Source organism: Antechinus flavipes, chromosome 3 (genome assembly GCF_016432865.1).
Source record: "Antechinus flavipes isolate AdamAnt ecotype Samford, QLD, Australia chromosome 3, AdamAnt_v2, whole genome shotgun sequence".
Taxonomy (NCBI): Eukaryota; Metazoa; Chordata; class Mammalia; order Dasyuromorphia; family Dasyuridae; genus Antechinus; species Antechinus flavipes.
In genome coordinates this window covers 71,224,913-71,243,817 of record NC_067400.1, presented here as the reverse complement: position 1 = coordinate 71,243,817, position 18,905 = coordinate 71,224,913, and the positions used below count along the sequence as shown (strand labels likewise).

The 18,905-nt window shown below is 36.7% G+C and overlaps 1 pseudogene; it reads right to left on the bottom strand.

The window, feature by feature from the left end:
- Nucleotides 1-8,453: 8,453 nt before the first annotated feature.
- Nucleotides 8,454-18,905, bottom strand: part of LOC127557025 (ATP-binding cassette sub-family E member 1-like) — a 44,687-nt pseudogene continuing 34,235 nt past the window's right edge.

The window sequence follows — 18,905 nt, the reverse complement described above, 5'->3', positions numbered from 1 at the left end:
TCATGATCAACAGTTTAAGAAACTTTGCGGTAAGCTGGCAGCACATTTTGGCCCCTCATGTTCAATATGGAGGTCAGTAGTTCTCAAAGTCTTTTTTAGAGTTCTGATATCCTTTATACTCTTAAAAATTATTGAGGATCCCCTACCAAGAGCTTTATTTATGTGGGTTATATCTATCAATATTTATCATATTAGAAATAAAGATGCCTTATTATTATTATAAAAATAATTTTGACTTAATAGACTTCCTTAAAGAATCTTGAAGACATCTAAGGTCCCTGGACTACACTTTGAGAACACTAGTACAGATATTTGTTTGAGGTGCTCAGTTCAGACATGGAAAGCTCCTCTTGAAAATTCTATTAACCTGCATGAGTTTAATACTGGGAAGAGACTTTTGAATGCTACAAAATTACATCTTAACAAGACAACCAAAAGAAAATGAATGAAGCCACAAACTCGATTCTACGAAAGCCCTTAATTTTTCTCACTGAAATAAAAAGTAATTGCCACCAAAAAAAAAAAAAAAAAAAAAACCTCTTGTAAGCCAGAACCTTTAATTAGTTTATTTTAGTCATTCTTAGTCATTGTACTATTGTACTGTATTTGTTTGAGAGATTCTTTGCTTGTTTTACACCTGACAATCAAGAAAGATACAGCTTTCCTAACAGCAACTGCAACATATGGTCATATTTTAAATAAAAATGTGATAGCTCTTCATGGAACAAATGCTTCCAAACAATAGAGAAAACAAAAAGTCATTTTAATTTTAAAAATCAAATTACTTAAATGAACTTGAAAACAATAGTAATATTTTTTAGAAGAGAGAAAATCTTTTAATAGTAAAATTGGGTTCCAGTTCTACCTTTGACATATACTGGCTTGTAAGCTTGCACAAGTCACTTAATCTCTGAGTAATATAGGCAACTCTAAAAACACAAATTACAAAGAAGGCCAATATCATCAACTGGGAGCTCCCTATATTAATGAAATCAGTGGTTCAATTCCTATATCTAATGTAACTAAAAACACACAATAGGCAGCTGTCATTAAATTAAATATTATTACTCATTTTGGTTTTGTAGAAGATATGATGAAATATATTTCTTCCCTCTCAATTGAGAGGTGAAGAATCACAGATGTGGAAAGGTTCATATACTGTTAAACACAGTCATTTTGTTGGGCAGTATCTTTTTTTTTTTTTAACTAAGGAAGGTTTGATGGTTGGGGAGAAGGACTGGATATTTATATCAACAATATAATATAACTGTGAAAAATTAAAGGCATCAATAAAACTTTTAAAAACCAGAATGAAGTTTCTCTCAATCAGATTTCCCTAGGCTAGTGAAGTTCTAACTGTTTTTATTCTTATTTCTTATATTCCCTTATTATACCTGCGAGGGCTAAAAGGGCAAAAGTCACAATTCCAAACTCTAGAAGCAAGAAGTGATAATATTCTTATCTTAATGAATCAGCAGAATGACGTTATAGCTGAGAAAGCTTTAACATTATTGTCATCCCAGGCTTTGAGCCCGTTCCTCAATTTCCCCTTCTTCATATTCTTTAAACTGAGTCTAAAGTAACTGCAGCCAATGGACTTCAGTAATTTGCTGCAAAGAGTCCTCCTAATTTTATTGCTCTGTGCTGAGAAGCATGCTAGAAATAAGAATCGACACATTCTTGTGTTGCATAAATTACTTGGTTATTTCTTTAATAGCATATAGTTTTATTCATTGAGGGCTATGAAGATCAATAATCTACATTATCTTCTTTTTGAACCATCCAACTCATATAGTAACATTTTAACATTTCAAACTATTTATTATCCACAAATGATTTTTTAATCCACAAATGATCATTTTGAAATAATAGGGAGCTTAAAAGCTTCCAACTTTTCACAGAAACTTCAACAGTTCTCCTAATGTTGTAACCACCATTCCTTAAAACATAAACGAATTCATAAAGTACATTAGTCATTTAGAAATTACCATGGAATACTACTGTATTATCAGAATGATGAACCAGTTGGTTTTAGAAAAACATGAAAAGACTTGCATGAAATAATGAAAAGTAAAAGGACCAACATCAAGAGAATGTTATACATAGTAAACAAAAATACTCCTAAGAACAACTTTGAATGACTAATTTATCTTAATATCATAAATATTCAAATTATCTATAAATGACTGATGAAAGAATATGATAGCCACTTCCTGAGAAATAGTTGACATTTAGAAGTATGTATAATATGGTTTTACATGTGTGTGTGTGTATATGTGTGTGTGTGTGTGTGTGTGTGTGTGTGTGAGATTGTAGGGAGGAGTAAAAAGGGAGGGAGAAGAAAAGTGAACTGCAGAAAACAAAAATAAACTTAGAAGGAAGTTCAGAAAATCAAGATTGCTTTGAAAACAGTGTGTAGCATTTATATATAGCCCCCCACCAAAAAAAAAAGTAAACAATTGTCATAACCAATTGTAATGAAAGAGTTAATGCTAGGGACAGCTAGGCAGTGCAGTGGATAGAGCACTAGACCTAAAATCAGGAGGACTTGAGTTCAAATTTGACCTCACACACTTAACCCTTCCTAAGCTGTGTGACTCTGAGCAAGTCACTTAAACTCAACTGCCTCAGCAAAATAAATAAATAAATCTATAACATTAACTCTTTTGAGTTAATGCTATATCCAAGAGAGAGTTAATCTTCCCAGACAATAGCTTTGACATAGATAGAACCCATCTCTTTGCAAAATATGACCACAAGTTTACAAGGAAGCTTTCTTTTGCAAAAATTATTTTCAAATTTTCAATTTTTTTTCCTTAGAAGCAATATTTAATGACATTCCAAATTACCTGCAACACTAGCATGAATAAGCAATGGTTTTAACTTTATTTGCTTCTTTCAGGTCTCTCAGAAAATAAATGGGATTATAGGTATATGAATTTCTGTTGGCCTTCATGGAATGCTTCACACATTACCCTTCATCTCCCCTCTGAGGTTTTTTCCTTTGGCTTCTTTTCCAGCCTAGAACATCTCATCATCTCTGCTTTTTAAAATCCTTGATCTATATGCCCTCACCAAAAAAATAAAAATAAAAACCCAAACTCCACTAGTGTCTTACCTCCTCAAACAACCTTGTATTCATTTTGCAAATATTTTGTGTAATATTTTTGAAAATAAAATTATTGCTTTCTCTTTAATTGTCTATAAGATGCTTGGTTCTTCTTTCAAAGCTAAGGCTATATTGGGTGGGGTGAACTCTTATTTCAGCTGGCAACTATCACCACTACAAACAAGCGACTTCTCATTCATCTCCTGAAATGGCCACTTGCGTCTATTCTGCCCCTCATCCTTCACTATGATGAGGTTATAGTCATGGAGGATAAAATTAATGCCCTCATTAAAGCAGCAGGTGTAAATGTTGAACCATTCTGGCCTGGATTATTTGCAAATGCCCTGAACAATGTAAAACATTGGAAGTCTCATCTGCCTTGTAGGGATTGGTGGATCTGCCCCAGCAGCTGGTGGTGGTGCTCCTGCTAGCACAGCTGCCCCAGCTGAAGAGATAAAAAAGAAAAAAAAAAAAGAAAGAATTCATGGAAAATAAGAATGACATGGATATTGACCTGACTAAATATTTTTTGCAACACTAAATAAAAATTTCTCAATTAAAAAATAAAATCATTGTTTTTTAACATTCATTTTGAAAAATTTTGAGTTCTAAATTCTCTTCTTCCCTCTTGTCCCTCTCCCATCCATCGGATGACAAGAAATGTGATATCAATTATAAATTAAAATCATCTTCATATACTTATATATGTTATATTTATCTCTGCTGATCCAATGGAATAAGTTCCTTGAGGGGAAAGGCTATTTTTTTGTCCTTTTATTCCTAACACTTAACACAGAACCTTAAACATAGAATGAGCCTAATAAATGCTTGTTCAGTCTAGTAATTGATGCATCTAGGGGCTTAGTTATTACTTAAATGATTGATGACAATTCCCTTTTTTAAACACAGTTTTTTTTTTTTCGAGAACCTGTATCCTAGAATGTCAAATAGCCTGAGTCTTGCACCTTGTTTGTGATTATTTCTGTGTTCTTTATAGGTACACAGTTTTGGATAAGAAAAAGAGAAGTAGATGTGATAACAATTGGGGAATATAGTCACATTTTATCATTTGTCCTCACTCCTCCTTATATTCAACACCTCCCTTTAGCAGAAACTTGAGCTAAACAGCGACAAGAACACCATTCCTCCTTTATATGACTAGCAATAACATATGTTTCCTGTCTTTTGTCAGGCAGACTGCCGGTGTGTAATAAGGCATATATTGTCATCATGGCCAAGGTGTGGGAATTTTTTTTGTTTGCTGAATTTTACTTCCTGTTTCCAAAAGAAAATTCTATTATGTGCATGACAAGGTATATACCTACCTATATATCTAGATAAATAAATATATAGATAGATAGATAAATATAGATAGATAGATAGATAGATAGATAGATAGATATTACACATTTTTAAACCAAGAACATTAATGAAAAGTATTTTTGGTCTGAGAGCCAAGAGACATAAGGTCAAGAGTTGTTCCCTCCACCTGCAAACTATGTTAATCTCTCCAACTCTCAATTTCTTCATCCATAAAATAGAAATAATAATACTTCCAGTATATACCTCACAGGATTGTTGTGAAGGAAGGACTTGTAAATCTTAAAGTATCATTATCTTGGGCTCATAACTATGAATGTCAACAGAGCTATTGTTATAATTGATAGGACCCTGCATTCATCCCTTATTCAATTCCACAGAATGGTACAGGTTTTTTAAAGTCATTTCTATGATAAGATAAATTTTCTTCATACTACAAGCGGTTTAAATAACTTAGTTTTCTATTGTAGTTACCTATAAATCATTAACAAGTCACACTTGAGACTACTATTTTATCTTGTTGAACCATAATGAAATTATGCTCCATTGGGAAAAGTGATTATGTCAAAGTCACAAGGAGCTGCTTTACTACAGAAGGATCAATCACATTCCCTATGGCAGCAATACTCCAAAATATGGTCCTAAATAGATTAAAGTGTAATTGGGAAATAGCAAAATAAATTAAAATAGAATATAGATAATGTTAATATGTAGTTATCTAATTTAATATGTTGCCAGGAGGGATTCTTGTGCATGACTTAAGCAGCTCTGTTTGAGTTTGACACTATTGTTTTACTATACAGAGCCCAAACCTAATATCACTTCATCATGGCAACTATCGGGATGAAGTAAAAGTGTCCTGGCCAATGGGAAGACTTCTGAGGAAGAGGGTCAGGAAAATTCCAAGATTTTATATATAAGGTACTATGCTGATTTTCATATTACATCTCAAATCCATAAGGATCATATCTGGATAAATCCATCAGGCATTAAGCAGGCTTACCCTCTGACCTGAGGAATTATTTGTCCATGGAGAAAGTTTAGTTGATTAAAGACCTGATAATATTGAAAAGTCTATCTATTGGCTTGATTTCTATGAAAGAACACTAGTTTGGGAGTCAGAGGTCCTGGGTTCAAATCCTGATTAGATTACTTTTTTCGGTAGCTTTTGGAAACTCATTCATTTCCTCATTTTCAAAAGCCCATAAATCAAGAGTTATTGTTTTGTTTTTGTTTTTTTTTGACATCACTCATCGCCTAAGGTGTCTGGCAAAGCCTCTGGATCACTTCTTAGAATGTTATAAAATGCATATAATAACAATTACAATTATGATGATGATGATAGCTAGCAATGATGTAGCACTTCATATCATCACAATGTATCCTCACATCTCTATGATGTGAATAAATATATAAAATATATTTTATATATATAATACAAATATAAAATATAAAAAGAATAAAACATAAAAGATTACAAAAGCTACCAGTTATATTGAAATATAGTTGCCAAAATATTAAAGGGGAATCACATGGATCACATCTTAAGAACTCCTGATTTTGGGTAGGTTGGTGACTTGCAAAAGAGCCCAAATTTCACTAAATCCAAGACCTCTTGCCTGAGGGATTCTGCTAGAACACTGACTGTATCTATACATGGATTTAGTCTACTCTCTTGGTGAAGAAATGTATTCTCTTCATCACTTCCCCAAACAGAAATAATTGCATTTTTCTCCTTTTGCCTTAGATATGGATGATTGATATTTTTTTCTCCTTGATACTCTGAATTTCTTAGACAGTGGGTTGTAACCTGTTCTAGTTTTATCAGGTAAGTGATCTTTCTCACTGATTATTAGACCTTAACAGCAGGCAATTAGATTTATCTGCCAGACCATTTCTTTCCTCTGTCTTTATTTGATGAAGTCTTTTCCAAATTTCACTCTGCAGGAGGTTAATTTCTGCCCTTATCGATCTGTTTTGTTTGGATCAAACCATAGCTAGTAAGTTAATATCTTAGACTTAGATAAAGAAAAATATATACAAAAATTCTCATTACTCAACAACAACAAATTACTCAAAAAAAAAAATGTAGCAGCTGCTTCAAGTCTCATTTTAACAAAGGATAGGGATTCCTTCCCAACTGCAATGCAGATCTAGGTTATCCAGTGAGAAGGATTTGATGAGATCATTTAAGGTCTTGACTGCAAAATAGCTGCAGAAAACAAGGATATATCCACTTTTGATTTCAGAGTTGGCTTTTAAGGCAAATCCATGCTGCTGCAGACAGATCCTACCAAAGTTCATTAAATGAGGTATGCAGGGCCATAACAGTGGAAAGCTTGGGATCAGGTGTCAAAAGCACATCGTTTTCAACATGGGCTCACTACCTGTAAATAAGGTCACAAACCTCACTGAGCCTCAGCTTTCTCATCTGTAAAAAATGAACAGAATTAAACCAGATGGACTCTAAGATCCTATCAGCTAGCCCCTCTGGTAAGGCAGCAAGTATAGTAAGTTTAGATCAACACTTCAAAAGGTATAGACAAACGAACTCTGAAAGATGACTTCAAATTGTTGGAAAGGACTGGGGAGAATGGTGTTTATGAAAAGACTGGTCTCAAGATATATGACCCTAAGCAGGAGGCAGCTGGGTGGTACAATGCATAAAGCACTAAACATGGAACCAGGAAGACTCATTTTAGTGGTTTCAAATATGACTAAAACCTCTTACAAGTTGTGTGATTCTGGGAAAGGCACTTAACTGTTTGCCTCAGTTTCCTCATCGTAAAATGAGCTAGAGAAGGAAATGGCAAACTATTCTAATATCAATGCCAAGAAAATTCTGAATGGTGTCATGAAGAATCAGGCAGTAATAAAAAACAATTGAATAGCAACAATCCTGACTTAAACAATCCTTTTGGTGAGACAATTGGCTCCCTAGTAAAATTGCTTTCAGCAGCAAATCATAGAGGAAGTCTCTGAGGTCCAATGCACTTGCATTCCAGCTTCTTGGTAATCCCTATAGGTGGGGAATTATGTTTGACATTTCTGTAAGTATCTTTCCTTTCAAGTAATGATGATAATATCAATAAAGATAACAATGATAGTAGAAAACAAGTTATGGGACAACTCAGCAGCATGATAAATAGAGAAAAAGGTCTGAAGTCAGAAAGAATTAACTTTGTGAGTTCAAATCCAGCTTCACACATTTGCTAGTTATGTGACCAGATAAATCACTTAACCCTGTTTAGCTTAGTACCTACCATATTTATAAAATGAGCTGGAGAAGGAAATGGATCCACTTCATATTTTTGCCAAGAAAACCATATAACAACAGGAAAACCAGGAAATCAAGTATATTCAATTGTTTATATTCAGAAGAATTTTTTTTTGCTAAACATTTCACAAAGATCATTTTGATGTGATGCTAGTGGTCTCTAGAAATGTGAGAATTGAGGTGAAGTATCCCCTCTGGTCAGCCAGGTCCAATGTGAGAGAATTCTCGAACCTGAAAAGTCTGAATGGCAGAAAAGGAAAATTTATTGTTCACTAAGAAGCTTCTTAGCAGGCAAATTCCTAATGAGGAATTTTTTGCCAAGGTGTGTTTGACAGACCCCTGTTTTATGAGCAAAATGTTAGCCTGGGGCTAGGAGCTGTCTGGAATAAATTAAGGACCCATCAGACAGATCGCCAATTGAATAACTGGGAGTCTGAAGGCTTCTTCCCAGAGTCTGGGAATTTCCTGAAGGGGATCCAGGTCACCCCCAAAAGATCTCAGTTTCAATGGAGGGTGATTTGACCAAGATCTCCAACTGAATGAGACTGCTTAACTTGGGGAGGGCATTGTTTGGGAAGGTATGCTTTTTCCCAGGGGAAAGTCTGAGACCTCGAATCTAGTTTCAGGGTTCACCCCTATCACTTCCCTCTCAACAAGACCCCCAAATTCATTTGGGGTAAAGGGACAAAGGTCTTGTACTTCTATAATTGCTTTGAGCTGGCAAGGGTCGTAGAGATGTCCCTAAGTTCACTTGGGAGTTCGTACCAGGAGGGAAGGTGTGAGATCTGAAAACAGCAGCAGGGCATCTAAGGGGTGTCGTGTATCCCAGTCAGTCATCCCATGATCTCCAGGCTGAAAGGAGCAGTTGAAAACCTGTAGCTTGAAGCCTAGAGGAAACAGATCTCAGGAGCAGATTAAAAATGGGGTGCCATCCAAGGTGGAGATGGTGATGTTTGGGAATGGGGCCTTTTGAAAAAAAATGCATCAGGTCCCATCTGTGGGCTGCCTTAAGAATGCTGATGGCCCATCCAACAATACTGAACATCCCCACTGCCCACGGAGCTCCCTAGCAAAAAGGCTGAGAAGGAGTTAACTACTGGCAAGGGTCATAGGATGCTAAAGAGTTAATTGGTGGCAGAGGTCATAGGATGCTAATCAAGAAAAGTAGTAGAGAAAATGCTAGGAGCAAAGGTTCTCATCCTTGGAGTGAGAAAACGTTAGGTAGAAGAGTGAGAATGAGAGAAAGAAAGACCCAGACAATTTCATCTGTCTTCCTCCAGAGTGCTCACAGGAGTACTCCGAAATATCTGAGAAGTAAAAGCTAGACTGTTTATCTCTGCAAGGATTTTAGGCAGGCTTAGCAAGTGCCTTGATAACTTCAGAGCCTTCTCAGTCCTGCAGGGAAAAACTTCTACCCAATTAGTAAAAGTGTTAACAAAACCAAAAGCAGTTTGAAACTCCCTGTAAGGGGGTGTTTGCATAGAGTCTACTTGCCAATCTTCCCTTGGATATGTGTCCCTTCTCTGAACCAGCTTCAGGAGAGGGGGAGGTTTAACAGCTCCCTTGGGATGCACTGGGCACAAATTGGGCAGCCTGGAAGACTTACCTGATTGGTGTCTCCCAGCTTGTGACCAGTGAAAATGCGTTTCACCAGGGATTGAAGAGCATTCCTCCCCAGGTGTGTAGTCTGATGAAGACCAAAGATCTTTTTCCACCAACTTGCCTCTAGGATAAAGAATTGGTTTGAAGAAGCCAGAAGAAGAAAGGATGTACCCCCTTTCTTCTGTAAGGGTTTTTTCCTGTGAACTATAGGAAGAGGTATAAGAATGAGGGAGCTGGGGGATTAAAGGTGCCATGGTCAGGGGTAAATGGGCAGCAGCTTTAGCAGCTGAATCTGCAAACCTATTTCCCTTGGCCCGAAGTGAATCTCCTTTCTAGTGTTCTTTACAAAAAATGACTGAGATCTCCCTGGGTTCGTGGACAGCTTGCAATAGCTGAAGAATTTCTCCTGCGTGTTTAATAGGATAATTTTTTGTTGTCAAATGACCTCTCTCTTCTCATGTAGCCCCGTGAGCATGCAAAATGTGAAAAGTATATATGGAGTCAGTAGAGATGCCCTCTCATTCCCTTCCCCAGTTCCAAAGCTCTGGTCAGGGCAATGAGTTCAGCCTTCTGGGCATAAGTCCTAGGGGACAGTGGCTTAGCTTCCAGGGTACCATTGAGAGTCACCACAGAATAGCTGCCTTTCTTTCCCCATTTTCAAGAAAGCCATGAATGATGTTTTCCCCTGGGTGGAGTCAGGGAGCAGGGTGGCAGGGTTAAGGGTGTGATGCACCCAGAGAATCAGGTCAGGTAGGAGACCCTGATATCTATTAAGCCTCCCACCAAGCCATGGATGCTCTTTGGCTTCTAAAATGCTCTGAACCCCGGGGTTTAAAATCTCCACTGGCTATCCCAAGGTTAGTTTTGAGGCTTCTTCAATTAAAAGGGCTGTAGCAGCCACTGCTCTAAAGCAGGAGGGGCATCCTAGGGAAACCGAGTCCAGTTTCTTTGAGAAGTAAGCAATGGGAGGGTCAGGTCCCAGAGTCCGAGTAAGACCCCCAAAGTCCGACCTCAGCTTTCATCCACATACAGAGTGAAAGGCTTCTCTAAATTAGGTAGAGTCAAGGCAGGGGTAGAGGACAGTTTAGCCTTCAGGGTTTTAATCCAAATCCTGCAGAAACCAACCATGCCCAGGAAAGTACACAGCTGTTCTGTGAGGCAGTATCTGGAAGGCCTAAAATGGTCTGTTTTCTCTCCTCAGAGAGAGAGAGAGAGAGAGAGAGAGAGAGAGAGAGAGAGAGAGAGAGAGAGAGAGAGAGAGAGAGAGAGAGAGAGAGAGAGAGAGAGAGAGAGAGAGAGAAAGAGAGAGAGAGAGGTGGGGGTGAGATTGTGGCCCAAATATTTGCCAGACTGGCAGGCAATGTGGGTTTTGGGTAAGGAGACCCTGTAGTCCCTCCAGGCTAGAGAATAGACAATCAGTCTGGGTTCTCCCAGGGTGTGGCCCTCCCTGTCAGGACTAAAGACCAAGATAAGACTGTCATTAAGGTTCTCAAGGTCTCAACTCTTTCACTAAAAGTTCATGCTTAAAAAATTTCTCTGGAGGTCTGAGAAGAGAAAATTGGGTCCCCAATGTCACCATTAATCACATCCCAATAAGGGAGAAGGATAGGGAGGAATGGGCAGGTTTCTCCTCAGTCTGGGAGAGATTTGACATTGAAACAGGCACCTCTGCTCTCAATGTGTCTCCCTGAGAGTCTGCTGCTTCTTCCAGGGGGCAGAAGTTAAAATCAGTATCCTGAGGAGAAAAAAAAAAAAAGCTGGGAGTCTCAGGATGTGGTTCAGGTGAGGGAGGTAGAGTTAAAGAGATACTGCCCGACATAAGTCCTGTTCTGGAAGGAATCCAGAAGCCTCCTGATGGGGACTGCATAGGGGTGCAGAGGAGGTCTCATGTCCCTGGAAGAACTGGAAGGAGGGAGTTGGATTTCCTTCCAGTAAATTTAAGCAGTATCCTGCAATGCTGTTTTAATTTAAGCTGTTTAGTTTTGAGCTCTTTCAAGCCAAATTTGTTTCTAAGGAAGGATCCTTAGAAAGAGTTTGGTCCCATTTTGCCAAAAGTCTCCATTTCCCTGATTCTATAGCTCCTCGTCCATCTCTAGACGTCTGGAGAGATGGAGAGATGACAAAATGCTCCCTGATTCAGGGGACTTTTTGTCAGAGAAAGCAATAATTCCCATTTCAAGCATCCCTGAGAGAATTCTGCTCCAGTGTTGAGCTTCAGCAATCCAAATTTTCCTGGGAATTTGGATTGTCCTGACTATAGAATAAAACAACAAGAAATTTACCTTGTCCAGTTCTTGGGAATTCCCAGTCAGGGAACCAAAAATGATGTGGTTAATGGCAGTGCAGAGAGTTGTGAGAGTTGAGGTGGGAATCCCCTCTGGTCAGCATACAAGTCCAACATGAAAGAATTTGTGAACCAAAAAAGTCTGAATGGCAGAAAAGGAAAGTTTATTCTTCACTGAGAAGGAGCTCTCTTAGTGGGCAAAACTCCTCATTTGGCAAAGATATGTTTAACAGACTCTTGGTTATATGGGCAAAATGTTGGCCTGGGGCTGGGAGCTGTCTGGGCTAATCAATAAAGGACCATCAGACAGAGATCTCCAATTGAATTAAAATTATTTTGAAGGCATTTTCCCAGAGTCTGGGAATTTCCTGAAGGGGATCCAGGGCATTCCCCAAAACTCAATTAAGGATGATTTGACCAAGATCTCCAACGGAATGAGACTGCTTAACTTGGGGAGGGTGTTGTCTAGGAAGGTATGCTTTTTCCTATGGGAGAGTCTGAGACCCTGAATCTTGTTTTGGGGTTCACTGCCATCAATTTTAATTGATTTTGACAGCAACTCCTTGAGGTAGATACTATAAAATGAGAAAATGGATGTATGTCTAATACCTTCAGTTAAATCAACTTTCCAAAGTTCATTTTGCCATTTAAAAGAAAAGAGGTTTTACACACACACACACACACACACACACACACACACACACACACAGCCATATATATATAGTATCTTAAAAATATTTAAAGATTATTTTCATCAACTCCAACTAAGTGACTAAAATTTTTGTATTTGTAATACTAGCCTTAAGATGATCCAAAGATTGATATTTTATTCATATACAACAATTTTAATGTGATCTCACAAGAAAAAGCTTAATGGCCATCAGATGACCGTGGTGGTCATTCAAAAAGGCCTCCTAAACCAGCAGTATGAGAAAGTTTCATTTATCTTTGCCAAGAAAACCTCATTGACAACAGCAGCAAAAAGAGCAAACTATATCTCATTCCTTTCAAAATCAGTCTAGCAAAGTCTGGGGAAGCCCAGAAGCCCATTAACAAGTAGGATAGGAAATTATGCATATTTTTAATGATAAAAACTATTGAAAATATCTATCAAATCAGAGTGGAGCTTTACTTTATATGTGTAGTGGGAATACTGGGAAAAACCTTAGCTTGTAAAGATCAAGTTCTCCAACTCCAATAGTCCTGATCCATATATTGCCATATATTATTGCCCTTGGATCCAGATGGCGTTGGAGGAGAGAGTGAGATTGGTGACTTTGCATAGCTCTCTCTCACTTTGATCCACTTACAGATCATGGCTTCTTTCCTAATGGCATGATCCTCTTTGAGAACAAGGGACAAACAACAACAACATCAATAGCTCAAGAAGAGGAGAAAAAGGAAAAGGTGAAAGAAGAGGAAGAGAAAGAAGAGGATGAGAAGGAGAAAAAAGAAAGAGGAGAAGGAGGAGAAAAAGGAGAATGAGAAGGAGGAAGAAGAGGAGAAGGAGGAGAAAAAGGAGAATGAGGAGGAAGAAGAGGAGGAGGAGGAAGAGGAAAAGGAAGAGGAGGAAGATGAGAAGAAAAAAGAAGATAAGGAGAAAGAGGAGGAGAAAAGGGAGAAGAAAGAGGAGGAGAAAGAGGAAGAGGATGAGGGGAAAGAGGAAGAAGAGGAGGGGAAAGAGGAAGAGGAGGAGGGAGAAGAGGAAGAGGAGGAGGAGGAGGAGGACAAGAATGAGAGAGAAAATAGAGATAAAGATATGTTGGAGAGATAGATATTTATTGCACATTAGGTTGGCAAAATGCTTCACAAGTATTATCTCATTTGATCTTAAAATAATACTGAAATTTGTTGCAAAGGAAGAACCTGAAGCTGATAGGACAAGTGACTTGATCTAGATTAAAGTGAGATTTAAACTCAAGTGTTTTTGACTCAAGGCCCAGCATTCTTTACATTCTGTCACCTGGTTTCATTATTATATATTCCCTTTATATGTTTTATATAATATACTATATATGTGTATACACAAAACATGATTGACAGTAGAGATGAGATTAAAATAAACCTCTCTTTAATTTAAATGTAAGGATCCATGTCATAAGAAGATAGGATGAAACATTCATTCTGAAACATCAATAAACAGACAATATTACTTTTGAACATTAATAAGTCAAATTACAAAGTAAAATACATATATTTCAACTTTAATATAATACACAAAGGAATGGCAGTCATGCAGCCTGATTTGATGGTCCCTCTAACCTATAAATGATTTTCTGTGGGATCCTAAGCTCTCATTTTAATAGATATTGGCTCCATGCAATGCTTCAGATGTTGAATTTGCTCACTTTAATAATAGATAGCTTCTGTTATAAGATGCTCATGATCAAACAATCCCATCTAGCAAATCAGTTTTTTCCACCTGGCCCCTCAAATGAAGCAAGTATTGGATTTTACCTGATTGTGTCATAATTCCAACTCCTTTAGAAAATGTTCTGTTTTAAAGTAAATATGTCTGCATACTAAATTTAGCTCACTTTTCCACTTCAATAAGATTAAAGAATATTCCTAGTTAGTGGAAGAAAAGAAACACTTTCATCATTTTATTTTAGGCCCTGAAGAAGTAAGTACAGTAAAATTTCACAATTAAATATTGTTATGTATATCATACAAATCATCAAATAATCTTGGAAACTCTCCCCCTACTTTTGTTTGCTATTGATTCTTATGAATTCAGAAAACATAAAAACTTTGCTATTGTATTTTTTTGTGCTTCATATCACCACAGGAATAATTTCCCACAAATTTTAGGGAAGTTATTACCATCATAATCATAATGAAAATATGTTAATGCAGAATGAATTAATTTCTTTCATGTTTTGCTGTGCATGGCACCAGGTTTCTTACAAAATTATGAAATTGCAATGGTCCTTGCCTTTTAGGAACTAAATTAATATAACAACTTATGACTACTCTGTGCATTCCCTATTAAAATAAATGGATCATGATATACTTCAAATAGCAAGCAGCTTCATTTATGGAAATTATCACTCAAATTTCTTATCAAATTTCTCTATGTCATGGGAAGCTAGGATGGATCTTTCTATAGGTAATAGAAAGGCCAGCAGCAACCCCCTTTTTATGTTTTTAATCCCTTTGTGAGGTATAATTGAGCCTAAAGGTTATTTTAGAGCCTCCTTATGGTTGGGGGAAGGATGATACACTGTGTGAACCCTGAGGCATGGAGGGTCTGAGTGCATTTTTATTACCCTAACAATCAGGAGTAAGAGATTGGAACCTTTCTTTGAGAAATTGAGTCTGGAGGTTTCTATATTTGCCTGAGGGACTCTTTTTTAATGCTTCAAATGGAACTACAGGGCTGATAAACAACAGAGACTAAAAATGTGTTGCCCACCCCTGAAATACATTGTCCTCTTTGGAATCTTTCTTCAAAGTCTAAATGATTTAAGAGAGGGGCTTTCAAACTTTGACAGGAGATTCCATGTATAATAGCTAGGACAGAGTGCTAGAGAGTTCCTGGATTATGTCAAGGAGCTGACAAATTGAGAACAAGCAAGGGCCAGAGACACAATATGAAGGAGCAAATCTGGACCTTACCTTTCATTCATATTGTAAATCCTATTCACTGTGCATGTTCTGATGCTTACAGGATGCATGGCTAAGCAAAGGAGAGAATTATTTATCACTCTTACAATACTGAGTTCTTCCTTTCTTGGGAGAGTCTCAAACACAGTGTTGAACAACTTTCTAATTCCCTGGAGAAGATGGAACTTCCCCAAAAGGGAAATTGCTTAACTCCCTTGTACCAACCCTATGCATGGTATCACAAGACTAAAACTACTATATCAGACCCTAGAGTTTTGGGGTTCACCAGCCACGAAAGTTCTTTTTCATTTTATGGTGTTAGGGATGAGTCTTTTGGCATTTTCTTATCTATAAGACTTTGTTCTATATAACATGTTCCTTTATCTTGATTCTGGTAAGGAAATTGAAAACATTTAGATGAAAGCTAGAAATGAATCTCAAATTCTTAAGAGAACAGTTGGGGCAGAGAGGGTGGTCTATGAGCTACAGAATATAGTTTATTATCAATTGGCTTTCCAGATTGAACCCAGTCCACCTGTCTGTGATCAATACAATACTTTATAGTCACTGTAATATCTACACTGGATTATCAAATAATTTCCCATTGAAATTAATCTGTCAGTTGAAAAATCCTGTTTAAAAAAAAAGTCCTTCAATCCCAAACTATTTCATATTTGAAATAGAAGAAGCCTTGAATATAAAAGTCAAATGCAATTTTCTGGTAAAATTATTTATCTACTACATTTTCAGAGATGAGGAAAACTTGCAACATATCATATTAATTTGAACAATAAACATTTTTCCTATGGAAGAAATTTTAGATTTCAACATTATCTACTTAAGTTTAAGGACAAATCCAAATTGAGGTGTCAGAAACCTCAGAATCCCATTATTATAGTCATTTTTCATTGCAGAAAATTCCAAATGTGACTCTTTATTATTTTGGTAAATCATTATTGTGAGTTCTCTCTCTCGCCTTCCCCATTCCCCTATCCCCACCTCTCATAGTAATTGATCAGTATTCTCTTATGTCATATTAGATCCTAGTTAAACTATAGTTATCTGAGTTGCTGTTATCTTCCCTACTAAAATATAAATACATAAATAATAGAAATAAAGTTTAGGAACTATGCTTTATTTATCTTTGTACTTCCTTTAGGACCTAGAACAGGACTTTATACTTAGAATGTATTCAATAATTATTGGCTAAATTAAAGCAAAAAAATAAAATTAAAATAAAATTAAAGCAATTTGAATTAAAGTTGTTGAGTGTGAATTTTAGAAGACAATTTAAAGTATTATCACTGATTATTTAAATAATTTCTATGGCCAGATCATACCTATGTGTCTATGTGAAGGAGGAGTAGAGTCTTTGGAGAAGATAATAGCAGATTGGAAGAGTATCACGTCTTCCATAGCTATGCATTTCTCTAATTACAAGCTAAATATCTGTCTAGTACCCAAATGAAAAACTTTGCTGTTCCTCTCTCTTCAGTCTCTCTACATCTTTTTTGTCACCGATTTTCATCAGTGGTGTCCCAGAGTGCCATTGTGTGGAAGAGATTAAGGAGTATTGTAAAGTAGCAGATGCCCACTTGACATGACTTCTGTCCCTTGCAGCAGCAATAGCAGTTCAGTTTTTTAAGGCATTAAAAACACTCTTCACAATAACTCTGGGAATTGCCATCTTAACAAGACTTTGACTCAGAAGACATGATTTCCTATCTTACTTTGCCTATGTGCTCTGCAAACTTGGGCTAGTCATTGTTTGTGGGATAAATAAATAGGTTATCTGAAGAGGTTCTGAACTACATGTCCCTGTAAAGAGAACAATTTATAGATGAGACAAGGAGGAAATTAAATTACTTGGGTCCCGATTATATTCACATAGCAAAATTAGGAGTATGGTATAGTAGAAAATGCAATTCTTTGAGAATCAAAAGTGCTGGGTTCAAATCTCAGTTCTGTAGCTAATTATTACCGTGAACTTAGACAAATCACTTTTGTGCCTCAGTTTTCTTTTTTATAAAATAAAGTTTCTTCCTCATCAAGTTGCATGATCTATGTTATTATTTGTCTGCCTCTTATCAGTTGAAATAAATAATGTCTTAATTCAATTTATGTTTTGATATGGATTTCTGAGATCTGCTTAGTTTAAATTGAGTTGTCAGGAATTTAGAAAAATGTTTTGCTTCTGTTCTGGACTGTTTTCACCCTATATAGTATTGTTATTTAAATGCAAAAATACACAATAGAAGGCATCTTTGTTTGTTCATTTCACTTGCACTCTTGTTTTTCACCTTTCCTTCCTTATTAGCAGAAGATAACTGATTTATTAGCTCCATTCTACTTTTTTTCATTTTTTTTCTGATTCATTTTTTCTCTTCTCTCTTTCTTTTATCACACTTTCTCTGCTTCTTTGACATATTTTTGTCTCCACTTCTCTCTTTCTAAATCCAATTTTCTTGGTCTACCTTTCCATCAAGTAAATAACTTTCTAATTCTAAAAACTATCCAGTTTGGGTATCTTCAAACCAGTTGAACTGGCAAAGTGACACCTCCTTCCTTGAGTCAGGTTGTCATGTTGCCAGGACAACTGCTGATGTGATCAAGCCCAAATCCTTTGCAATAGAACACTGCTTTGTGTTGTCATGACAACCTCTAAGACTCCTTGCTTTACTGCTCCTGTTGTCATTTAAATATTTAAAATCTATATTTCTTTATTCCAGAACCTGAAAAAAAAATTGTACACTTCCGATTCATTTTAAGCTGCTAAACATTAGGTGACTGAATTTGGATCGGAATTTGGATGTTTACCATCTTTGTGAAGAAATAGATATAGGTCATAGGGTAGAGATAATGGCTTTGGAACTCAAGAGATTACTAAATGATGGCTATTTAAGACACTAATCTCTTTATCTGCTACTTTGGAAGAGTTGTAGGTTGTGTATGTATGTATGAGTCTGCACCTGGTAAGAATTTGTGATTTTGGGTACAATAATGTGCATTGTGGGTCCTTAAAGTAGAATCAGTAGGTAAGTACTAAGTATGTGGTGTTGCCTTCTTTGCACAAAGGCAATAAACCTTCACATTGAAATAAATAATAAACAATGGATGTTAAACAAAAGTTAGTCTTTTCTTAGCTTTGAAAAGGACAGATTTTTTATTAGTACTATGCTAATTACAACTCTAACAGGTTTTAATGGATAATTTCATTGATCATGAAGACTACAAGTACCATCTTTGACAATATACTAATCTCTCTTCCTATCCCTCTCCCTCTTTCCCTCTCCATCTTCACTATTTCTCCCTTTCCCTCTCCTTCTATTTCTCTCCCTCTCCTTCACTCTCTCCCTCTCTTCTTTTTCACCCTCTCCCTCTCTCCTGTCCCTCTTCCCCCTTTCTCTGTCTCTCTGTCTATCTATTTGTGTCTTTCTTTCCCTCCTCCCCGCCCCCCTCAATTTTGCATCTCTAGGATCTACTTCCAGATCTGCAAATCTGATGAGGTGGCAAAGAAGAAGCTTGTTATTATTCCTACTAAACACTCCCTCTGTTCTTTATCATCTTGAATTCCACAGTATTCCACAAACACTCGTCTGGCAGAACTTTTGACTCCTCCCTTCTGTTGCTAAATCCAAAACCAATACTAAATCAAGCACTTGAATTAGTTTACTTTCTCTCACTATTGTCCTGGAAACCTTTGATTG